The sequence below is a fragment of the Vipera berus genome, assembly GCF_964194415.1.
Source record: "Vipera berus genome assembly, chromosome: 7".
NCBI classification, from domain to species: domain Eukaryota; kingdom Metazoa; phylum Chordata; class Lepidosauria; order Squamata; family Viperidae; genus Vipera; species Vipera berus.
The window spans coordinates 42,483,761-42,503,409 of record NC_138209.1 but is presented as its reverse complement, the minus strand read 5'-3'; positions in this window follow the sequence as shown (position 1 = coordinate 42,503,409).

Below are 19,649 nucleotides of genomic sequence, written 5' to 3'. Positions count from 1 at the left end.
TGTTATCAGAACATGGAATATTATGAATAGCATCAGCCATTTTTCCATCAAAGAGAATTGAGGAAATTGCAATGGCAGAGGGAACCACGACTTCTTAAATGATTGTATGAGGCTTATTTCATTTAGCTGCTATCAAGGACAATTCATAAGATGCTTCCAGACATTTTTTAGAGATGATAGTGGACTTCATGAAAGCAGCACGGCATTTTATAAATTCATCCCTCTTCTTCACAAAAAATGCTACTGGCTTTTCAGTGTGCTCTTTATGTTTTGTTGTAAAATGTCTCTGGAGCAAAGAAGGCTTCATGGAATGCTTGGGTAGTACTTCATTGCAGATAACACAAACAGGAAGCTGCTGATCGTTGTCTTCCAGGAAATAAAATCCAAACTTCAAATAATCTTCACTGTATTTTCGATTTGGTGCCAGTTTTAATTTCTTTGGTGGTGGTTCCTTTGCTGAATCACATTCCTTTTGCACTGATGAACGTATGAGGAATTTCTCCATAGTAATATGCATTACTACCTTGATGGTCAGGTGGCTGGTCAGCTGTGAACCAACATGTCACCGGAAGTGGTGCCATAGAAAATCCACCAAATGTGAAGATGCCAAAGGAGTACTGCTAGTGAAGTTCATGGAGCATGGTTCAACCATCAATTCAGAAGTCTACTGTGAAATGTTACGAAAACTCAGATGAGCCATCCATAACAAGTGTCAGGGCATGCTGACTTCCAGTGTGGTTCATGATAGTGTTCACTCACACACTGCTAGATGCACCCAAGAGCTTTTGAAGCAGTTCCATTGGGATGTTTTTGATCACACACACACACACACACACACACACACACACACACACACACACACAGCCCAGATTTGGCACCGAGTGACTACTACTAAGAAATTTCAAACCTTGTAAGACATTATGACAAGTGCTTCAATTTGAATGGTGATTATGTCAAAAAGTAATGTAATGTTGTAGTTTTCTAATGTGTATCATAAAAGTTCTGTATCTGTGAGTGTCTGTCATTAATAACAAAACGGAGGTTTATTTCCAAATTGACCTCGTATAAATAAGTTTATTTGATATAACCACCAGTTGTTCATTTAAGCTGGCTTACTTTACCCTAAATATAATGCAGGCTTTTCTAGGGAATCACAATCCATCAATCTTCTTATATTTAATGTTTAACTAAATATCATCACTATGGATCATGGTTCTTTAGATTTCATTATTAGTTGCAGAAATTAGTGTCTAAAATAAGAGGGAGAAAGAAATAAACAAACCAAAAGAGATGATGTGAAGCAAATGGAGTGTCTAAGCCATTTCAGTTATATTCATTTAAAATAATTAATGCACTTAGAGATCTATCTAGCAAGAATTGAGATGTCATTCTATAGCACTTCAGGGACCATCCAAGGTTGTGCTGAAATGAGAGGTAATAGATATTGCATAAAGATTGTCTATTTACTATCCTAGTGTCTAGATTATTTATCTGCATTCAGTAACTATATATATATTGCATTTCCTCCAGGAGGTAAGATAACATAATAAAAATTCCTTTCTTTTTTCCCCCTTAGTTTTAGAATTAGAATTAAGGATTCTACATTTAGAATGCTATCCGTCTGGTAAACTCGCAAGATTTGTTTTTCTCTCCATGCACATGTATACATAACCCGAACTGGACTGTTGTTTCTCTGTGTCATACAATATGTGTGGGTATATGCATAATTCTGTATTTATTTATTTATTTATTTATTTATTTATTTATTTATTTATTTATTTATTTATTTATTTATTTATTTTTGTCATATTTATGTAGTGTATATGGAATGTGTTGACCCTTTGAGAGCTAAATGCAATGAAATTTTATTTTAATGTATGCCAACTAGTGTACATTCAAAGTGACAATAAAGTTATTATTGTATTTCCATTCCATTCCATTCAATGAATCAAGCTTACTTGATTTGATTATACTTGCAACGAAAGATGAAGCATAAAATAAAGTGCAGCGAGAGCATTCTATGATGGTTCTTCTGATGTATCCTCCATAACATAGTGATTTGAGACACCATTACTTCGTCTAATGCATAGCCAATCTCAATGTATACATGTTGCGCTTTGACAATCAAGGTTCATTCATTCATTTGGTTGGCTGGTTGGTTTTGCCAAAGATATATTAAAATGGTAAAACAAAGTTGAAATTAGCTTCAGGAAATCAAACTTGATTTTACTTCTTTATCTAAGGAAAAGTGTGTTGTATTTGGGTGTATATGGACAAATCCTAAAAGACCAAGAAATTAGATTCAAGGTGTATCCATTCATAAGAAAGCCCAGATTTATTAAGAATATTAAAGTTTGCTCAAGCATTGACAAAGAGCACTCTTAAATTAAAAGTTTTGTTGAAATTGGAATGTTAAAAACATTTTAATGGTGAAACAGTAAAATCATAAACATGCAAATAAAAAACAGTGATGTGTTAAAAGATCCATCATGAATAATGATAGGTGCTTTTATTCTTATCTACCTAATCCTAAATAATTTTCATTTGCTGAACAGCATGATATCCATTTATGTTAGCCCATTAATGTTATGATAGCTTTAGCTCAATATAAGGTTTGCTATTTCTAAATTAAAATTGACATTTGTGGGGACAAGGGATGCTAAACCACGATGTCTGATGGCAAATATCATGTGTAGAATTTGATTTTAAGCAAATCCCACCTACTGGTGGAAGCTGCCCTTGAGTTTCCTTTCTTAATTACATGCTTTATTCTTTAAAAAACAAACAAACAAACTCTTTCAGGAGCAAATGTTGGTTGCCTGAAAGATAACAACAGAAAGTACAGAAGTGGGGGAAAAAAGGTAGGCTTTTAAATTCTTGAAAAGAGTTTTCTTCTTCTGCTTTGGTGTTGTTTAGATGATCAGGATGATTTATTGGAGGATAGAGTTGAATTGGTTATCAGTGGTAAAAGGAGTATGTTGTAGGTCCTGTCTACAAAGGAGCTCCGTATGATTAGAATCAAGAGGACAGCCTTTTTTCCCCACGGTATCCATTCTCATCCCTTCTTGAGATTGGATTGGCCACAATCTTGCTGGCCTTTAGGAAATCAATGAAGACAGGACTGCACCATCAGGGTTGAGGAGCTATTTGTGAAAATTAGCAACAAGGAGATAGTGATGGATTTAATACACTTAATTGCAAAACACACTAAGGAGAAAGTAATAGAACTTTTGTTGACACCATATTCTTATCTTTGGTCTCCCAAACATGGTGGGCTTGACCTAAAATAATAATAATAAAAAAAAATGCTCAAGATAAAGTGTAGTGAACCACCTGTCACTTCCAAAACTGTCCAAATTCAGAGGGGTTGATTTAAACTTAATGTGTTTCCTCCCATATAGTTCTTCGGCATTGAATACTTCAATTGTTTGTAATGGAAGTTTTAATTGCAATGTGATATACCATAGAACTCATGACTTCCTATTCTGTGTCCTCTTTACTGAACAAAAGGGTCTAAATCTAAGGGATCCAATGCCAACTTTCTCGCACACCATACTACTGATACTGTTATGGAAGATTTACCATGCATGGCCCACTGTTGGGGATGTTCCTCTCCAAATTCCTTGCTTCAGATGATTACCTGAACCAGCTGTTGTAGACTGCATTATCCATTTTCCAGTGTTGCTAAATAAAACATGTTTTAATTTGCTTCCAAAAGCAGAGAGTATTTTTTAAACAATAATAAATAATAATTCTCACTAAATTACATAAACCAAAATTATTACAAAAAAAATACATTTGTCCAAAGATCTTTAAAAGATATTTTGTAAGAGATAACTGTTGGTTGCTTTGTAGTAATAAGAATTATTTCAGCTATTCTAATTGTCTGCCTCACTTTTTATTTTAGCTCTAGAACAGGCATGTCAAACTGCTGGCCCATGGGCTGGATGCATCACAATGAAACCGCACCCACCCCATTGCTGGCAAAGGGGAAAAAGTCGCAATACATCGCGCGATGTCACATGACGTCATGAGTTTGACATCCCTGCCCTAGAATTTCATTTAGTACGATGTGTATAATATCCTATTTCTTATTTGCTTTTATAAATCACCCATTTATATTATTTTTTTTTATTTTTTTACTTTAATTCCATTTGTATCCCACCCTTCTCCGAAGACTCAGGGCGGCTTACAAGCTTAGCAGTAGCCTTCATTCTATGTATATGCCTGCTTATTAGGGCTTTCGCCCCCCCCCCCCCGCGGCATTATTACAAAGTCAGCTTAATTGCCCCCAACAATCTGGGTCCTCATTTTACCTACCTAGGAAGGATGGAGGGCTGAGTCAACCTTGAGCCTGGTGGGATGCGAACCTGCACTAATTGCAGGCAGCTGGTGTTACTTAAGGAGGCATTAGCCCACTGCTCCACCAAGGCTCTTATTATTATATTATTATTATATTATTGAACTTATACAATTTATCTATAAAGAAAGATGTATTTTAATATGCCAGCTTCCAATAAGGCTAAATTCTACACTCTGGCAGCATGAGGTTTTTTTTATTTTTAAGAAAGAAAGTCCACTGCAATCTTTCTCCTTTATAAAGTTGTGTTTACTTTGCTCAGCTGCCTTTTGGTCTCAGCAAACATAGCTAGAATAAATTGGCTTTGGCAGCTTAAGGCAATAATACTCTAAGAATCCCTTGGATATTATGCAACCTTGTTCTTTCCTTTTTATTGCATATCAGTATTACATGTGCTGCCTTCACTAATATTTTGAAAAGTCTTCTCTGCAAAGCAAGAAATGGAGGGAGAACCAAGAAAGAAGAGAAGTCAATGGCAAGATGTGGCTTAATCTGCTTTTGTCTGTGTTAGTTTTTGTACATATTTTCCTTAGTTTTTTCAATTTGCCCCTTAGCATTTCCAGATTTATTACAAACACATACATGCAGATTTCAAACTTTAGCTGGGCAGTAATGAATGTCAGAAAAAAATAGTGGTACTCCTACCTGCTACTTCTCTACAATTCAAAACATCTCCAAACATTTTGGGAAAATTCCACTTTGGGTTAGGGTTAGGTCAACATGAACGTGGAGAGCAAAATTGACATCGGCAACAAATTTGGGGTGCTGGGTAATAGTTAGGAGGGCACTGACTGTTCTAGGCTGTCCTGTCTATGTTTCCTGGTAAAATACATTAGAAAATCCTATTTGGGAAAATTCCACTTTGGGTTAGTGTTAGGTCAACATGAACTCAGAGACCAAAGTGGACATTGCCAACAAATTCGGAATGCTTGGGAAAGATTAGGATGGTACTGACTTTTCTAGGCTGTCCTGTCGATGTTTTCTGGTATAATACATGGGAAAATCCTATTTGGGAAAATTCCACTTAGGATTAGGGTTAGGTCACCATGAACTCTGAGAGCAAAATGGACATCGGCAACAAATTTGGGGTGCTGGGGAATGATTAGGTGGGCATTGACTTTTTAAAGCTGTCCTATATTTCCTGGTAAAATACATGGAAAAATCCTATTTAGGATTACCACTTAGGGTTAGGTCACTATGAATTCTGAGAGCAAAATGGACATTACCAAGTAACTCAGAGTGCTTGGGAATGGTTAGGAGGGCATTGACTATTCTAGGCTTTCCTGTCTATGTTTACTAGTAAAATACATGGCCGTGGAGAAAATGGAATAATAATAACAATAACAATAACAATAACAATAACAATAACAATAACAATAACAATAACAATAACAATAACAATAACAATAACAATAACAATAACAATAACAATAACAATAACAATAATAATAATAATAATAATAATAATAATAATAATAATAATTGGAAGGGACCTTGGAGGTCATCTAGTCCAACCCCTTGCTCTGGCAGGAAACCCTATACCATTTCAGACAAATGGCTGTCCAGTCTGCTCTTAAAAACCTCCAGTGTTGGAGCATTCACAGCTTCTGGAGGCAGGTTGTTCCACTGATTAATTGTTCTAACTGTCAGGAAATTTCTCCTTAGTTCTTGGTTGCTTCTCTCTTTGGTTAGTTTCCATCCATTGCTTCTTGTCCTTCCTTCAGGTGCTTTGGAGAATAGCTTGACTCCCTATTCTTTGTGGCAGCCCCTGAGATATTGGAATACTGTTATCATGTCACCCCTCATCCTTCTCTTCATTAGACTAGACATAACCAATTCCAGGAACTGTTCCTTATATGTTTTAGCCTCCAGTCCCCTGATCATCTTTGTTGCTCTTCTCTGTACTCTTTCTAGAGTCTCAACATTTTTTTTACATCATGGTGACCCAAACTGGATGCAGTATTCCAAGTGTGACCTTACCAAGGCATTGTAAAGTGGTATTAATACTTCACGTGATCTTGATTCTATCTCTCTGTTAATGCAACCTAGCACTGTGTTGGCTTTTTTGGCAGCTGCAGCACATTGCTGGCTCATATGTAAGTGATTGTCCACTAGGACTCCGAGATGCCTCTCACAGTTACTGCTATTGAGCAAGGTACCACCTACACTATACCTGTACATTTGGTTTTTCTTGCCTAAATATAGAACCTTTCTTTTTTCACCACTGAATTTCATTTTGTTAGATAGTGCCCAAAGCTGAAATACATCCTTCTTCAAACACCTGGAAGAAACTGTGAATCTAAAACACAACTCAATCTGTCTCTAAGAACAGTATATTTGTGATACAAAACTCTCTTTGTCTTTCCAGAGCCCCACTAAATCACTGTTACATTGTTTCAAAACAGAGGCATGACACCCTTAATCACTTTTTTTGGCTTGTTTTTTAAGTATTAAAAAGTCATAGATGTTTCAGATATTTCTGCTTTTGGAAAATTTACTTTTTAATGAAGTGATCATCACTAATTGTGGACAGTATGTACACACTATTGTGCATTGTTTTATTGTTCTTCTCGTGTTTCAGAAATTATGAAGTATAGCTAAGTGAAAGAAATGTCTAAGAAAGTAATGCCAGTTTTGCTTGTAAATTTTTAACAGGCTTTTGATTGGCTACTGTAGCAAACAGATGTTTGACTACACATCTTTGGTCAGCAGAGTTCTTCCATTGTAAATCTGGAATAAATTAATCAGTTTCTTCAATTAAATGTTTCAGGGTAGTTTATTCATGTCCATATTCAAATAGAAAAGCACTTAATTTTTTTTCACTTGTACATCTGGAATCAGAAAGTGAAGAGGAACTAAAGAGCCTCTTAATGAAGGTGAAAAAAGAGAGTGCAAAAGTTGGCTTGAAACTCAATCTTAAAAAAAAACTAAGATCATGGCACCGGTCCTATCATTTCCTGGCAAATAGAAATAGAAGAAATAGAAGCAGTGACAGATTTTATTTTTTGGGACTCCAAGATCACTGCAGACTGTGACTGCAGTAATGAAAAGACCCTTGCTCCTTGGGAGGAAAGTTATGACAATATAGACAGCATATTAAAAAGCAGAGACATTACCTTACCAACAAAGTCTGTATAGTCAAAGTTATGGTTCATCCAGTAGTAATGTATGGCTGTAAGAGTTGGACCATAAGGAAGGCTGAGTGCCAAAGAATTAATGCTTTCAAAATTGTATTATTGGAGAAGTTTCTTGAGAGTCCCTTGGACTGCAAGGAGATCAAATCAGTCAACCCTAAAGCAAATCAACTCTGACTGTTCTTTGGAAGGACAGATACTGAAGTTGAAGCTAAAAGTATTTGAAGCTCAAATACTTTGACCACCTAATAAGAAGAGAGGACTCATTGGAAAAGACCCTGATGTTGGGAAAGATTGGAGGCAAGAGAATGGGATAGTGGGGCATAAGATGGTTAGATAATGTCTTTGATGCAATGAACATGAAATTGGGCAAACTCAGGAGACATTGGAGGTCAGGAGACTCCAGTGTGCTATAGTCCATAGGGTTGCGAAGAGTTGGACATGGTGTAGTGAACAATAACAATATATCTGGAATATGCTTGAGTCTATTTCTGTCTTCAGTCTAAGTCTTTAGGCTTTTCATTATTTTTTAATGTGTCCCATAAATGTGTCTCATAGGTTAGATTCCTGCTTACTCCTTTGGTGGAGCAGTGGGCTAATGCCTCCTTAAGTAACACCAGCTGCCTGCAATTAGTGCAGGTTCGCATCCCACCAGGCTCAAGGTTGACTCAGCCTTCCATCCTTCCGAGGTAGGTAAAATGAGGACCCAGATTGTTGGGGGCAATTAAGCTGACTTTGTAATAATGCCGCTTGGGGGGTGGTGAAAGCCCTAATAAGCAGGCATATACATAGAATGAAGGCTACTGCTAAGCTTGTAAGCCGCCCTGAGTCTTCGGAGAAGGGCGGGATATAAATGGAATTAAAATAAAAATAAAGAAATAAAATAAAATATATCAATGCAATAAAGAGCCAAAAGATCAGTATTTTGATTAACTAATGATTTGAGTTGCTTGGTTATAAAGTTAAAAAACTGAATAAAATGTATACACACAGTATAAACATACCAGTAAAACAGAATATTGGCTGAATTTGCAAAGTGTCAGTAAATTCACATTTTTAAAAATTACCATGAAATCAGATTGCTATTTTATATGTATAGGATTTGAATTTTGTACATTTCAATAAGCAGATTTTCTATATAGTTCTTCTTCTCTTCAGTAAAGAAACTAGGCTGAGCCTGTGAAGCATCTACTATTAGCTCATTATTGGATGTAGGGTTGAGTTTCTGGTATGAGGAAGATTTATTGCTATGTGAAATTCTGAAACACAGTGGGCAATATACCTAGCAAATCCTCAATCTATCAGGTTTCAAGTCTGACAGATATACATTTAGAATGAGTCAGTTTTCTCACAGGTGTACTCATATAAGATATATGGTGGATGACAGTATTATTTCCTTGTACACTTACCTTAATCTGGCATCATCCTGACTACGTAGTTAGAAGTAGTTGAACTTAGAGTGGCCCACCTGTCAGCCCAGCTGTGTGTCTGATGCACTAGTTTTGGTATGCTTCGCTCCTTTTATAGACAAACTTCCCACCGTTTAGAATAGATTGGCATTTACAATTCTATTTGTGGGTGTGTGGATGTATGTATGTATATAAATATATATACAAAACAAACAAGAAACAAGGGGCCTTTAGAAGTAGATGAGTGAGCAATATTTGAGAAAACAGCTGAGAAAATAGATTCTGTTCAGCTACTCATCAAACAAAGACTATTGGTCTACATCAGTGATTTTTAACTTTGGCAATTCCCAGAATTACCCAACCAGCATATGGGGAATATACCATAGAAATCCTGGTCTAGACATTAAATTCACCAATAAATTTCACCACTAAAAGACTTCAAACAAGATCAAGCAGTTAACATTAACTAATTGTTGTGATTATGCCTAGATAGCAAATCTCAGACTTAAAAGGGGGTTTATTGGAGAATAAGGAAGAATATGGATTGATCAGCAAAAACCTATGCACTACTTCCCATCTTCTGTCTTTTTGTAACCTATGCATTTTTGGTGAGGGGGGGAAATGTGTATATAAGTCAGTGACTCTTGGCATTTGTCAAGACAAGTTTCTGAAGTTTTCTTGGCAAGGTTTTTGGAAGTGGTTTGCCATTGCCTCTTTCCTAGGGCTGAGAAAGTGTGACATCCTGCTGGCTTTCTGCCTAATGATCATTATTTACTGGTTCCTAGCCTGACGTTTTAATCACTACACCAGACTCAATCTCATTTAACCTATGAATTAGCCATTAGAAAAAGAATAATATGATTTTATGCCTTTATTTTGGCTTTGGCTTTATTTTTTCAGGGAAGCAAGTAACTATGCTGTCTTTCATTTAACATATCCAAACAAACATATTTTTAAAAATCCTTAAAAAAAAGATATCATAGGACTTTCCTACTTTGGTGATGTCACCTTATCTACACTATCTTTCTCACTGTTTTTTTTTAAATGTGACCCTTCCAACTCAAACGTTTCCATTTGCAGCATAAAAGTTCATTTATTCACTGAAATACATTTTAAAAATACATTTTTTTTTTTAAAAAAAGTGCATGTATAATGCAGTCTGTTGAACCACTCCATTGATCACATGAATATAGAACATAATCTAATTTTAGATGAAAAGAGACAATTTGTATGCTGCATGCTGAAGGAGAGAAAATTCATCCTCCTCCTTCTGAAATGCTGAAGGCTACAGACTCTATTCTATTGGAACTATACTGTAATCCCAAGAATTTGAAGCCACACAAACCTGGAGGACACCAGGTTGACAAAGGCTGCATTAATGATAAATTTGCTACAGTACAACTAGTGACAGCTCACTTTGTAGGATTACTTGATTTCTGCTGCCTCACACCTAGCTAGTTGCTTTTCCTTTTGCAATGGAATCACTATCTAATTGCTGTATCATCCTTTTTTAGAGAAGTGGGTGTCTTTTCTCTCAAACTGAAAAGTTTATTCATATTAATAAAAATGGCTTTTCACTGATTGCACTGAAACATATTCCTCTCAGTTCAGAGTTTTGCTTTCTTACAAAACGTAAAGCTTTAAATAAAGATATTTATGTAATTGTTATTGTCTTACACCTATGAAGTGATCTACAGCATGCATTTTCATAGAACAAAAGTAAAACCTATATACGTACACAGACAAAACATATACAAGATACAAATTCTATGTTTTCTTTACATAACAAAGGAGAAGATTTATTTGTATTTTCTCACTTACTAATCAAACAATAATACAATCAACCTCAAAAATGTCAGATTTGGGGGGGGATAAATAAAAAACTTCATATATTTTTTCCCCTAAGGTTTTTTCAATTCTGCTGAGTTTATTCCAGAAATAAACCTCTTGTTTACCCTACAGGAAATTTAAATGGTATTTTAAACCATTCCAAACATAAATGAATAATTAAAAATATCTTACAAAACCCACAAAGATAAAGTTATTCAAAACATATTAACAATGTTTGGAAAACAAACCTGGCATCTTTAACTTAATATATGAAAATATCAGGAAATGATGGTGGATGTAAACTTTTCCTTAAAAGGTTGAGGATGATTACTTGCCATCAAATCATCATCTAACTTGCTTGGATGTGAAAAAAGATTATGTATTTTTCTCTTTATTATATTCTTATTTTTCTTCTGTTTTCCTTTTTCTTTCTTTTTCCTTGCAATCTTAATCATCTCTATTTAATCTTCTGTAAGTTTAGTGTCAATAATTTTTATGAAGAACACACACAGCCTTTTAAAGAGAGAAGGAAGGGAGGGAGGGTAGGAGGAAGGAAGGAAGGAAGGAGGAAGGACACAACCTGTGTCTGAAATGATTAAAAAATCAATAGCACTACTTTTTTGAGAATGGTGTTTTGATAACTTTTGAACAATTGATGTGTTGGATATCCTTCACCACTTGCCTGGATACATTATCTGTAATTGTTTTTTAATAGGCTGAGACTAAATTATTGGAAGAGAATTGCATCATGAGAGAGAAGGCTTGTCAGATACCACTGAGATGTAATATATCAAGGGCTGTTCTGTTCAGCCTTATTTCATGGGCTGTTTGTTTTTAAGAGACATTCAGTAATAAAGGAACTCTGCCTCATACTCTTGTTGTCTTTTCAAATAGGTGGAAAATATGAGGGCAAAGCCAAGACATTTATAGTGAATTAATGAATTAATAGCATCATCATCCTATTGAATAAGGGATCTGTGTCAGACGAAAGAGATAACACAAGATTTCTTTCACCCAGGCATGTAGTTGGCTGTCCAGAAACTTTATTTTAAAGTTTATTAGGAGAAATTTTCCTTTAACAGGAAAAAAAATGGCAGGTTAACTTGCCAAGTTTTATCAGAATCTTTTTTTGGAATATTATGTTAGCCTTCATCTGGGTCTGTTTTATTAAAGCAATAGAAGAAATTAGATCCAAAATGGACTGCCACCACAAATGACAATATACAGTATGTAGCTTAGATTGAATTGATGAGTCCTTGATGCTCTTTGATATAACTGATTGGCAGTTGATGCTGCTGCCTAGTTGAGTAATGTCATATCTGCAAGTAAACAATCAAGCTGAGAGAGCACCAAAGACCGCACAATAGTATTAGCAGTCACTGGTAGTCTTCTCCATGAAGTCTCCAAATCTACAAAAAAGTTATCACTGAACTGAGATGCTCAGTGTGATAGAGGAAACCCTCACATATACAGAAAATACACTGCTGATTGTATTTCACTGATTAAATTTAAATTCTCTCCAATTCAGTCCAGTTTTGCTCTAACTATAGTTACCATTCAGACTAATGTACTAAATTTGGGCTGTAACTAAGCTAATCTAGGTGCCATACTTGGTACTGGAACAAGGGAGAGAGCAACATATATTGAGCAAGACAGCAATGGACTCAAGGAGTCAAAAGAAACCAGACATCTCTGTTGATGTGTTCAGAGAACAATACTTTTGTGGATTCATAGCAAGTAAAGTCTTTGTACAGACAGTGTTGCAAGAGGGGCAAATACAATTGCCCACAACATCCAGAAAGCAGTGTTGAGCAATGAATGAAAAAAATGAAAATGACGTAGAAGTAGCTATGGAAGATAAAAAGTGAAATCTTATAGCATATCTGAGAACTATCCATTTGAAGTTTCCCACTGAAATAATAAAGTTCTATCCAAGTAAAGGGGAGGGGACAAAAAAGTTTTTAAAAACTGTTTTGACATAACACCTAAATAGTAAATGAAAAGGATAACAGCTGATAAAAGAAAAAGTGAAAAAGAAATTCCAGCTGTTCAATGGTATTAGGGACATTACATGAAAAGGTACTGTCTAGTTAGTATCAGTAAGGGAAAATGCAAAATATGATTTTGTAAAGCTGAAAGAAACATGATGAAAAGACAAAGCATTTCATACAAGAAAATAATTTAGAAAAAAATCCATATTCTGCATTATGAAATAATTTTGCATTAATCTTCCATCTGGCCTTTATGCAGAAAATTTAAACAGTTGAATATATCATATAGATGTATGCATACTCACACATATACCTGAATTTATTCTTGAGGCAGACTGAAAAAAGAATGAAACTCTATCAGCTTTCAACCACTTCAAGAACACACTAGTCAGTTTTGACCTTATCAAGTGAAGACATTTTATCTGGCTTCTTTCAAAATGATACATCCACACTATCAAATTAACCTCTTCTAAACCTCTGCCTCCTACATTAGCAACCCTTGCTAATTACATATCAATCTATAATTGCATCTACATCATGTTAGAATAGGTCGTGTTGGTTATCATTCCTGCATACTTATTCAACTGGTCCTCGAACCATAATATTCCAAAATAACTCAGTTTGAATTCACAGTCTAGAGTGACTTTCTTTTACTCAGCATATACTTAGCATCAATCTTTATTCCCTCCACTCCTAAAATCCATCCAGAAAATAATTTCAAAAGTTTTGTTTGCTTGTCAGCTTTTTTCAGAAGGTACTGCAAAAAATAAGGCCAAGGGCTAGAGTATCTAAAAGCTATAGATGGAAACAAATTAGCTTGGTTGCTGGAGGAGAAGATCACATCCTGTGCAGAACTGATGAACTGCCAGAGACTGTCATAATGAAACATATCAATGCCTTCTAGAGGATTATGCCACCAACATCTTTTCAAAGAGGCTTTTGAAAAATGTTTGAATAGACAGAGAAGAGATGGATTGTTATTACTCTCTTGATCCTCTTTGTGTGGCTAATGTTAATGACTTTAGATTTGGCCATCTTCTTCATAGCACCATTCAACACAAAGAGTGCATTTCTTTGTATAGAAAAATCAAGAGTGCATTTACCAAGAATCTTTTCAGTTCTAAATTACTCAACAATATCAATTTTGCAAATATAGAATGCTACATAATCCTAAATGCACATGTTAAACAAGCAATCAAGAATACCTAATAGGAGGAATGTATATAAAATGATAAGTACATTTATTCTGCATTTGTAATAAAGCATCTGTACTCAAAACATTTATTTAGAAGTTGAAAGCACAGGGAACTAAAGCTAAGCCCCTTGCTTATTTGATTTTAATTCCATAACAACAATATTATATTATAATAGTAGCTCTTCCTGAGTGCTGCCTTACATCTAACCTTTGGGGAAAAAGAACAGTAGGATTTCAGAATCAGAATCAGAATACAGCTGGAAGGGACCTTGGAGGTCTTCTAGTACAGCCCCCTGCTCAACCAGGAGATCCTATACCATTTCAGACAAGTGACTGTCCAATCTTTTCTTAAAAACCTCCAGTGATGAAGCACCCACAACATCTGAAGGCAAGCTGTTCCCTGGGTTAATTGTTTTCACTGTTAGGAAATTCCTCCTCAATTCCAGGTTGCTTCTCTCCTTGATTAGTTTCCATTCATTGTTTCTTACCTTGCCCTCTGATGCTTTGGAAAATAAATTGATCTTCTCCTGTTGGTGGCAGCTTCTCAAATACTGGAATACTGCCGTTCCTTCTATACCCCCTAATCCTTCTTTTCTCTAGACTAGCCAAACCCAAATTCTGCAACTGTTCTACATATGTTTTTGTCTCAAGGCCTTTAATCATCTTAGTTGCTCTTCTTTGTACTTTTGTACTTTGTACTTTGTACTTTGTACTTTTTCTAAAATCTCAACATCCACCAAAACTGGATGCAATATTGTAGGTGTGGTCTTACTAAGATTTTATAAAGCAGTACTAATACTTCATGTGATTTTGATTCTGTGCCTCTGTTTATACAACCCAGGATTGTTTTACCTTTTTTTGGCTGCTGCCGCACCCTGTTGGTTCATGTTTAAGTGATTGTCCACTAGGACTCCAAGGTCCCTCTTACAGGTACTGTTTTTAGCCAGGTTTCACCTAATCTGTACTTGTACATTTGGTTTTCCATGCCCAAGTATGCCTTGCTTTTCTCCACATTAAATATCATTTTGTTGGATACGGCCCATTGTTCAAGTCAAGATCTTTTTGGATCCTCAGCTTGTCTTCTGGGGTGTTGGCTATTCCTGCCAGCTTAGTGTCATCTGCAAATTTAATGAGTTCCCCTTCTATTCCCTCATCTAAGTCATTTATGAAGATTTTGAAGAGTACTGGGCCTAAGACAGAACCTTGTGGTACTCCATTGCTTACTTACTTCCATTTAGAGGTAGTACTATTAACGATGACTCATTGAGTATGGTTTGTCAGCCAGCTACAGATCCATCTGGTAGTGATGCTATCCCACATTTTTCTAGCTTACCAAGAAATAAGTTGTGGTCTACTTTGTCAAATGCCTTGCTGATGTCTAAATATACTATGTCCATAGTTTTTCTCTGGTCTACTAATTTAGTCACTTTGACAAAGAATAAAATAAGATTGGTTTGGCATGATTTGTTTTTAACAAACCAGTGCTAGCTTCTATAACTTTGTTTCTAGATGTTCACAGATCTATTTTTTGATTAATTTTTCCAGTATCTTCCCAGGTATTGATGTTAGGCTGATTGGTCTGTAATTTCCTAGGTCTGTTTTTCCCCCCTTTTTGAATATGGGAACCACATCAGCTCATTTCCACTCTTCCAATAGTTCCCCAGTGCTCCAAGATTTTTTAAAGATATGATTCAATGGTTCTGAGATAACATCTGCCAGCTTCTTCAGGACTCTGGGATGTAATCTGTCAGGTCCTGGTGATTATATTCATCAAGGTCAGATAAGTGTTCTCTTACCATTTTCTTGCTTATTTTAATTTTTATTTCTAGTCTGGTTTTTACAGTTACGTTTTTGGTAGTTTGGGCTATAGTTTCTTTTTGTGTGAAGACTGATACAAAGAATGAGTTAAGCAGCTTTGCTTTCTCTCTACTGCCTGTTATTTCCTTGCCATCTTCTCTCTTTAGTGGACCAACTGTTCCTTGACTTTTTCTTGTTATTTATATGTTGAAAGAAACTTTTTTAAAAAAATATCTTTGACTTTTGTTGCAAGTCGTTGTTCATTCTGAACTTTTGCTTTCCTGACTTCATCTTTGATGATTCAGGCTATCTGCTGATATTCTGCTTTAGTTATGTGTCCCTCGTTCCATTTTTTGTACTTATCCTTTTTGTCTTTTAACTTATAAGAGAGATCTTTGTGTAATCATGTTGATTTCTTCATTTTGATTTCTTCTTGGATTGCTTGTTTTTCTTTCTTAGTGGTATTGTGTTGGAGTGGGCTTTTATGATCATATTATTCAGTGTTGCCAACTCTACTTGAGTTGTTTTCCTGTTTAGGATTTTCATCCATGAAATTTTGCTTAGGCTCTTAGACACTGGTTGGATTATTCTATTGCTTGTGTGTGCATTATATTGAATTCCAATATGACGTGGTCGCTCTCACCCAAGGTTCAGGCAACTTCCTGTATCACTTCTCTATTAGTAAGAATTAGGTCCAGTATAGTTTTTCCTCTAGTTCCCTCCTCTACCTTTTGGATGACAAAGTGGTCAGTCATGCAAAAAAAAAACCACTGCAAAAGACAAACTAGAAACAAAAATTAAAATAAGCAAGAAAATGGTAAGAGAACACTTATCCGACCTTGACGAATATAACTCACCGGGACCTGACAGATTACATCCCAGCTCCATTTCACCACTGCTCAGTGCCCTCCATTTGCACCATACTGGCTCTGCTCAGGAGTCAGGCTGGGTCACTGGGCTGCCTCTCAATCTCTTAGCTCGGCTGTCTTTTGTTCTCTCAGATGGATTGCCAGGTCACCTCTCGGTTGGGACATTGGCTGCCTCTCAGCTGGGCCACATCTCAGTTCAGCTGCCAGGCCATCTTTAGCTGGGCCACCCCTCAGCTGGGCTACCTCTCACGTCTTTGTTCAAGGAGTTCAAGTTCTCTTTTTAATCCCTCCTGTAGCTAATCTTGATGTTGGCCTCTTGATATAGTTTGTAATCCACACATATATTGACAGATGAATAAAATTTGCAAAGTAAAATAAAATCTCGGCTTAAAAGGAAAAAATATCTCAGCTGAGAGCATGAAAAAAATGTCAACTTGTTAGTGTAAAAAACATCATATATATGTAATTGCAATTACATTGGGGAGACAGCAAAACGACTGAGGACTAGGGTGCATGAACACAAGCTTGCTATTAGAAGACAAGAACAACATTCACAGGTGTGGGCACACATAGCTACACACAACCACGTTTTTAATGTAGCAGGGACCGAGGCAATTGCCAGCGACAACACTAAAGGCAGCCGCTTGTTTAAGGAAGCTTGGTTTTCAAACCACTCCTCTATCAACCAGCATATAGACCTCCCCCCTGCATACCAGGCACTAAGAAATTGGGAAGAGGAACGACGTGCGCGATATGAAGATAAACAGCGCAAGCATTCACAAAGTACCTCATTGTATCAAATCCAAGATTGCACCAACACATAACCACCCTGCAATGTTGAACACAGGGAAGAAGAGCAACAAGCATTTAAGACCCCTGGCATAAGAACACGGGCAATGACCAGAGCTATGGCTACAACACATGGAACTATCAGCAATTCACTTTTAACAACAGATACCCAGAGACAACTACATCCCCCAAAAACGAATGCGTGACAACTCAAAGAAATACGGCCGACCTCAACAAACAGACCGGTGATGCGCTCCATGAGCAAAGTGCAGACACCAACAGTATAAAGGCGATCTCCCCACCCCAGCATCTCCATCCTGATGACGTTGGCAGTTAGCCAACGAAAGCTTGATTTTTTAGCAATAAAAACTCTTTTAGTTTTTTAATTCCATCCCAGTGTTCATTTGTTTGTTAATTTTAACAAAGGGAGACTGATATAGCTATTTTGCCCATATTTGGGTCGATGAGGTGCTCAAAACACTCAAGATACACACACACACACAATACAAAAAGATAACACCAAGTAGCCCACAAAAATCTACAAAATATTTAAAAATATTAGAAATTTGAAAATATTGTAAAAATATTGCAATCTCTGACTATTTGTAATTCACAAAGGAAGATAATTGCAGTTCAAGGTAATAAAAGCAGTTCTGGAGTATTTTTGATCAATGTAATAACACTTTATGATCCGGCTGTAAAACTTTGCAATAGTTGTAACAACTTTTTAAAATGTTCACTCCTTTTTCTCAGGATCATTCAATATATTAAAAAAATTGTATTCAATTCATTCATGATTATTTAGTTAGTAAAGACTGAAATCCTTATAAATCCTTATAAATATGCAGAGAGAAAAATAAAAATAAAAAAGCACCTTTGCAACAGATCTGCATTTCTTTCATTAGAGAAAGATAGGGAAAAAGAAAACTCATGCAATCAGATCTGTATGTAATTTATTTTGCAATTATGTCTGAGTTAAGTATGCCCTTTTATGGATAAAAAGAACTATGCAGTCAATATTGAAGAAAAACAGTTTAGTTTATACAAAGAAAATTTTCTTAATGCTGAAAAACTTTGTCAATGCTGGTATTTTATCAATGTCATCAGAAAAACAAAGGAACAAAAGAACTGCAATCTGATTATGCTACAGGTAGAACTCATCAGAATTTGGAACTTTGCTTCCAAATAAATGTTTGATTTTCAAGATTTCTCTTTTCTCCAAGTCCATTCACTTTTTTTTCCTGTGGTTGCAATTCTATGCATGTTAGGTTTTTAATTAGATTATTCAGGAGACCCCCCACTTCTGCATGTTTGCTCTTTCTAGCAGTCTAGTAAGATTTTTTTTTAGTTTTTTTAAAACATCTTTTTAAAAAAATCTCTACTAAAAACAGACTCAAGCAACAGGTGTGTGTGTATGTGTGCGTATGTCACATGGGCAGAAAAACCGAGTCAAAGAAACAAACCCTGTTCTATTGCTAATTATTGAATCTGTTTGCCTCCTTAGGTTTTATAAAAAAGAGTACTGTCTCCTTACTCTATTAAATATAATTAGTCTTACAATACACATATGCAAACTATACACACACCAATAGATCCACAACTACTGTCCCAGTCTTTCAAATAGCAATAATATGTTTAAATAAGCCTCAGAATATGTACAGAATGAGCCCATATGCACAACAAAGTTCAAAAGCCCTAAACAGAGTTAATAGCAGTAGCCTTTGCAGTAACAATTTACAGACTGAGTAGTATTAGAAACACTTGTGTATGAAGCATGTACTGCATGTGTACACACCCATTTTGATCTGCTTTTGTGGTACTTTTGCTTATCTGCAAAATAAATCAAAGAGTAATCATACATTAAGTAACATTTCCACTTAGGGTCACCATATCCAAGACATGTGTGGCACAGTAGTTAGAATGCAGTATTGCAGGCCAACTCTGCCAACTGCCAGCAGTTCAATTCTGACCAGTTCAAGGCTGACTCAGCCTTCCATCCTTCTGAGGTAAAATGAGGATCCAGATTGTTGGGGGTAATATGCTGATTCTCTAAACCACTTAGAGAGGACTGTAGAGCACTATGAGGCAGGATATAATTTTAAGTGCTATTACTATTGCTATTGCTATCCTGATAACTTATCTCTCAAGTGGGCACACAGCAGTCAGAAGTCTTTTTCTATTTGCCCAGAAACACAAATAGTGCACAGTCAACAATAGGTCTTCATTCTGTAGCCGTAAGCTAAGCTTTGCTTCTTTGCTCCAAGGTTCCTTCCTA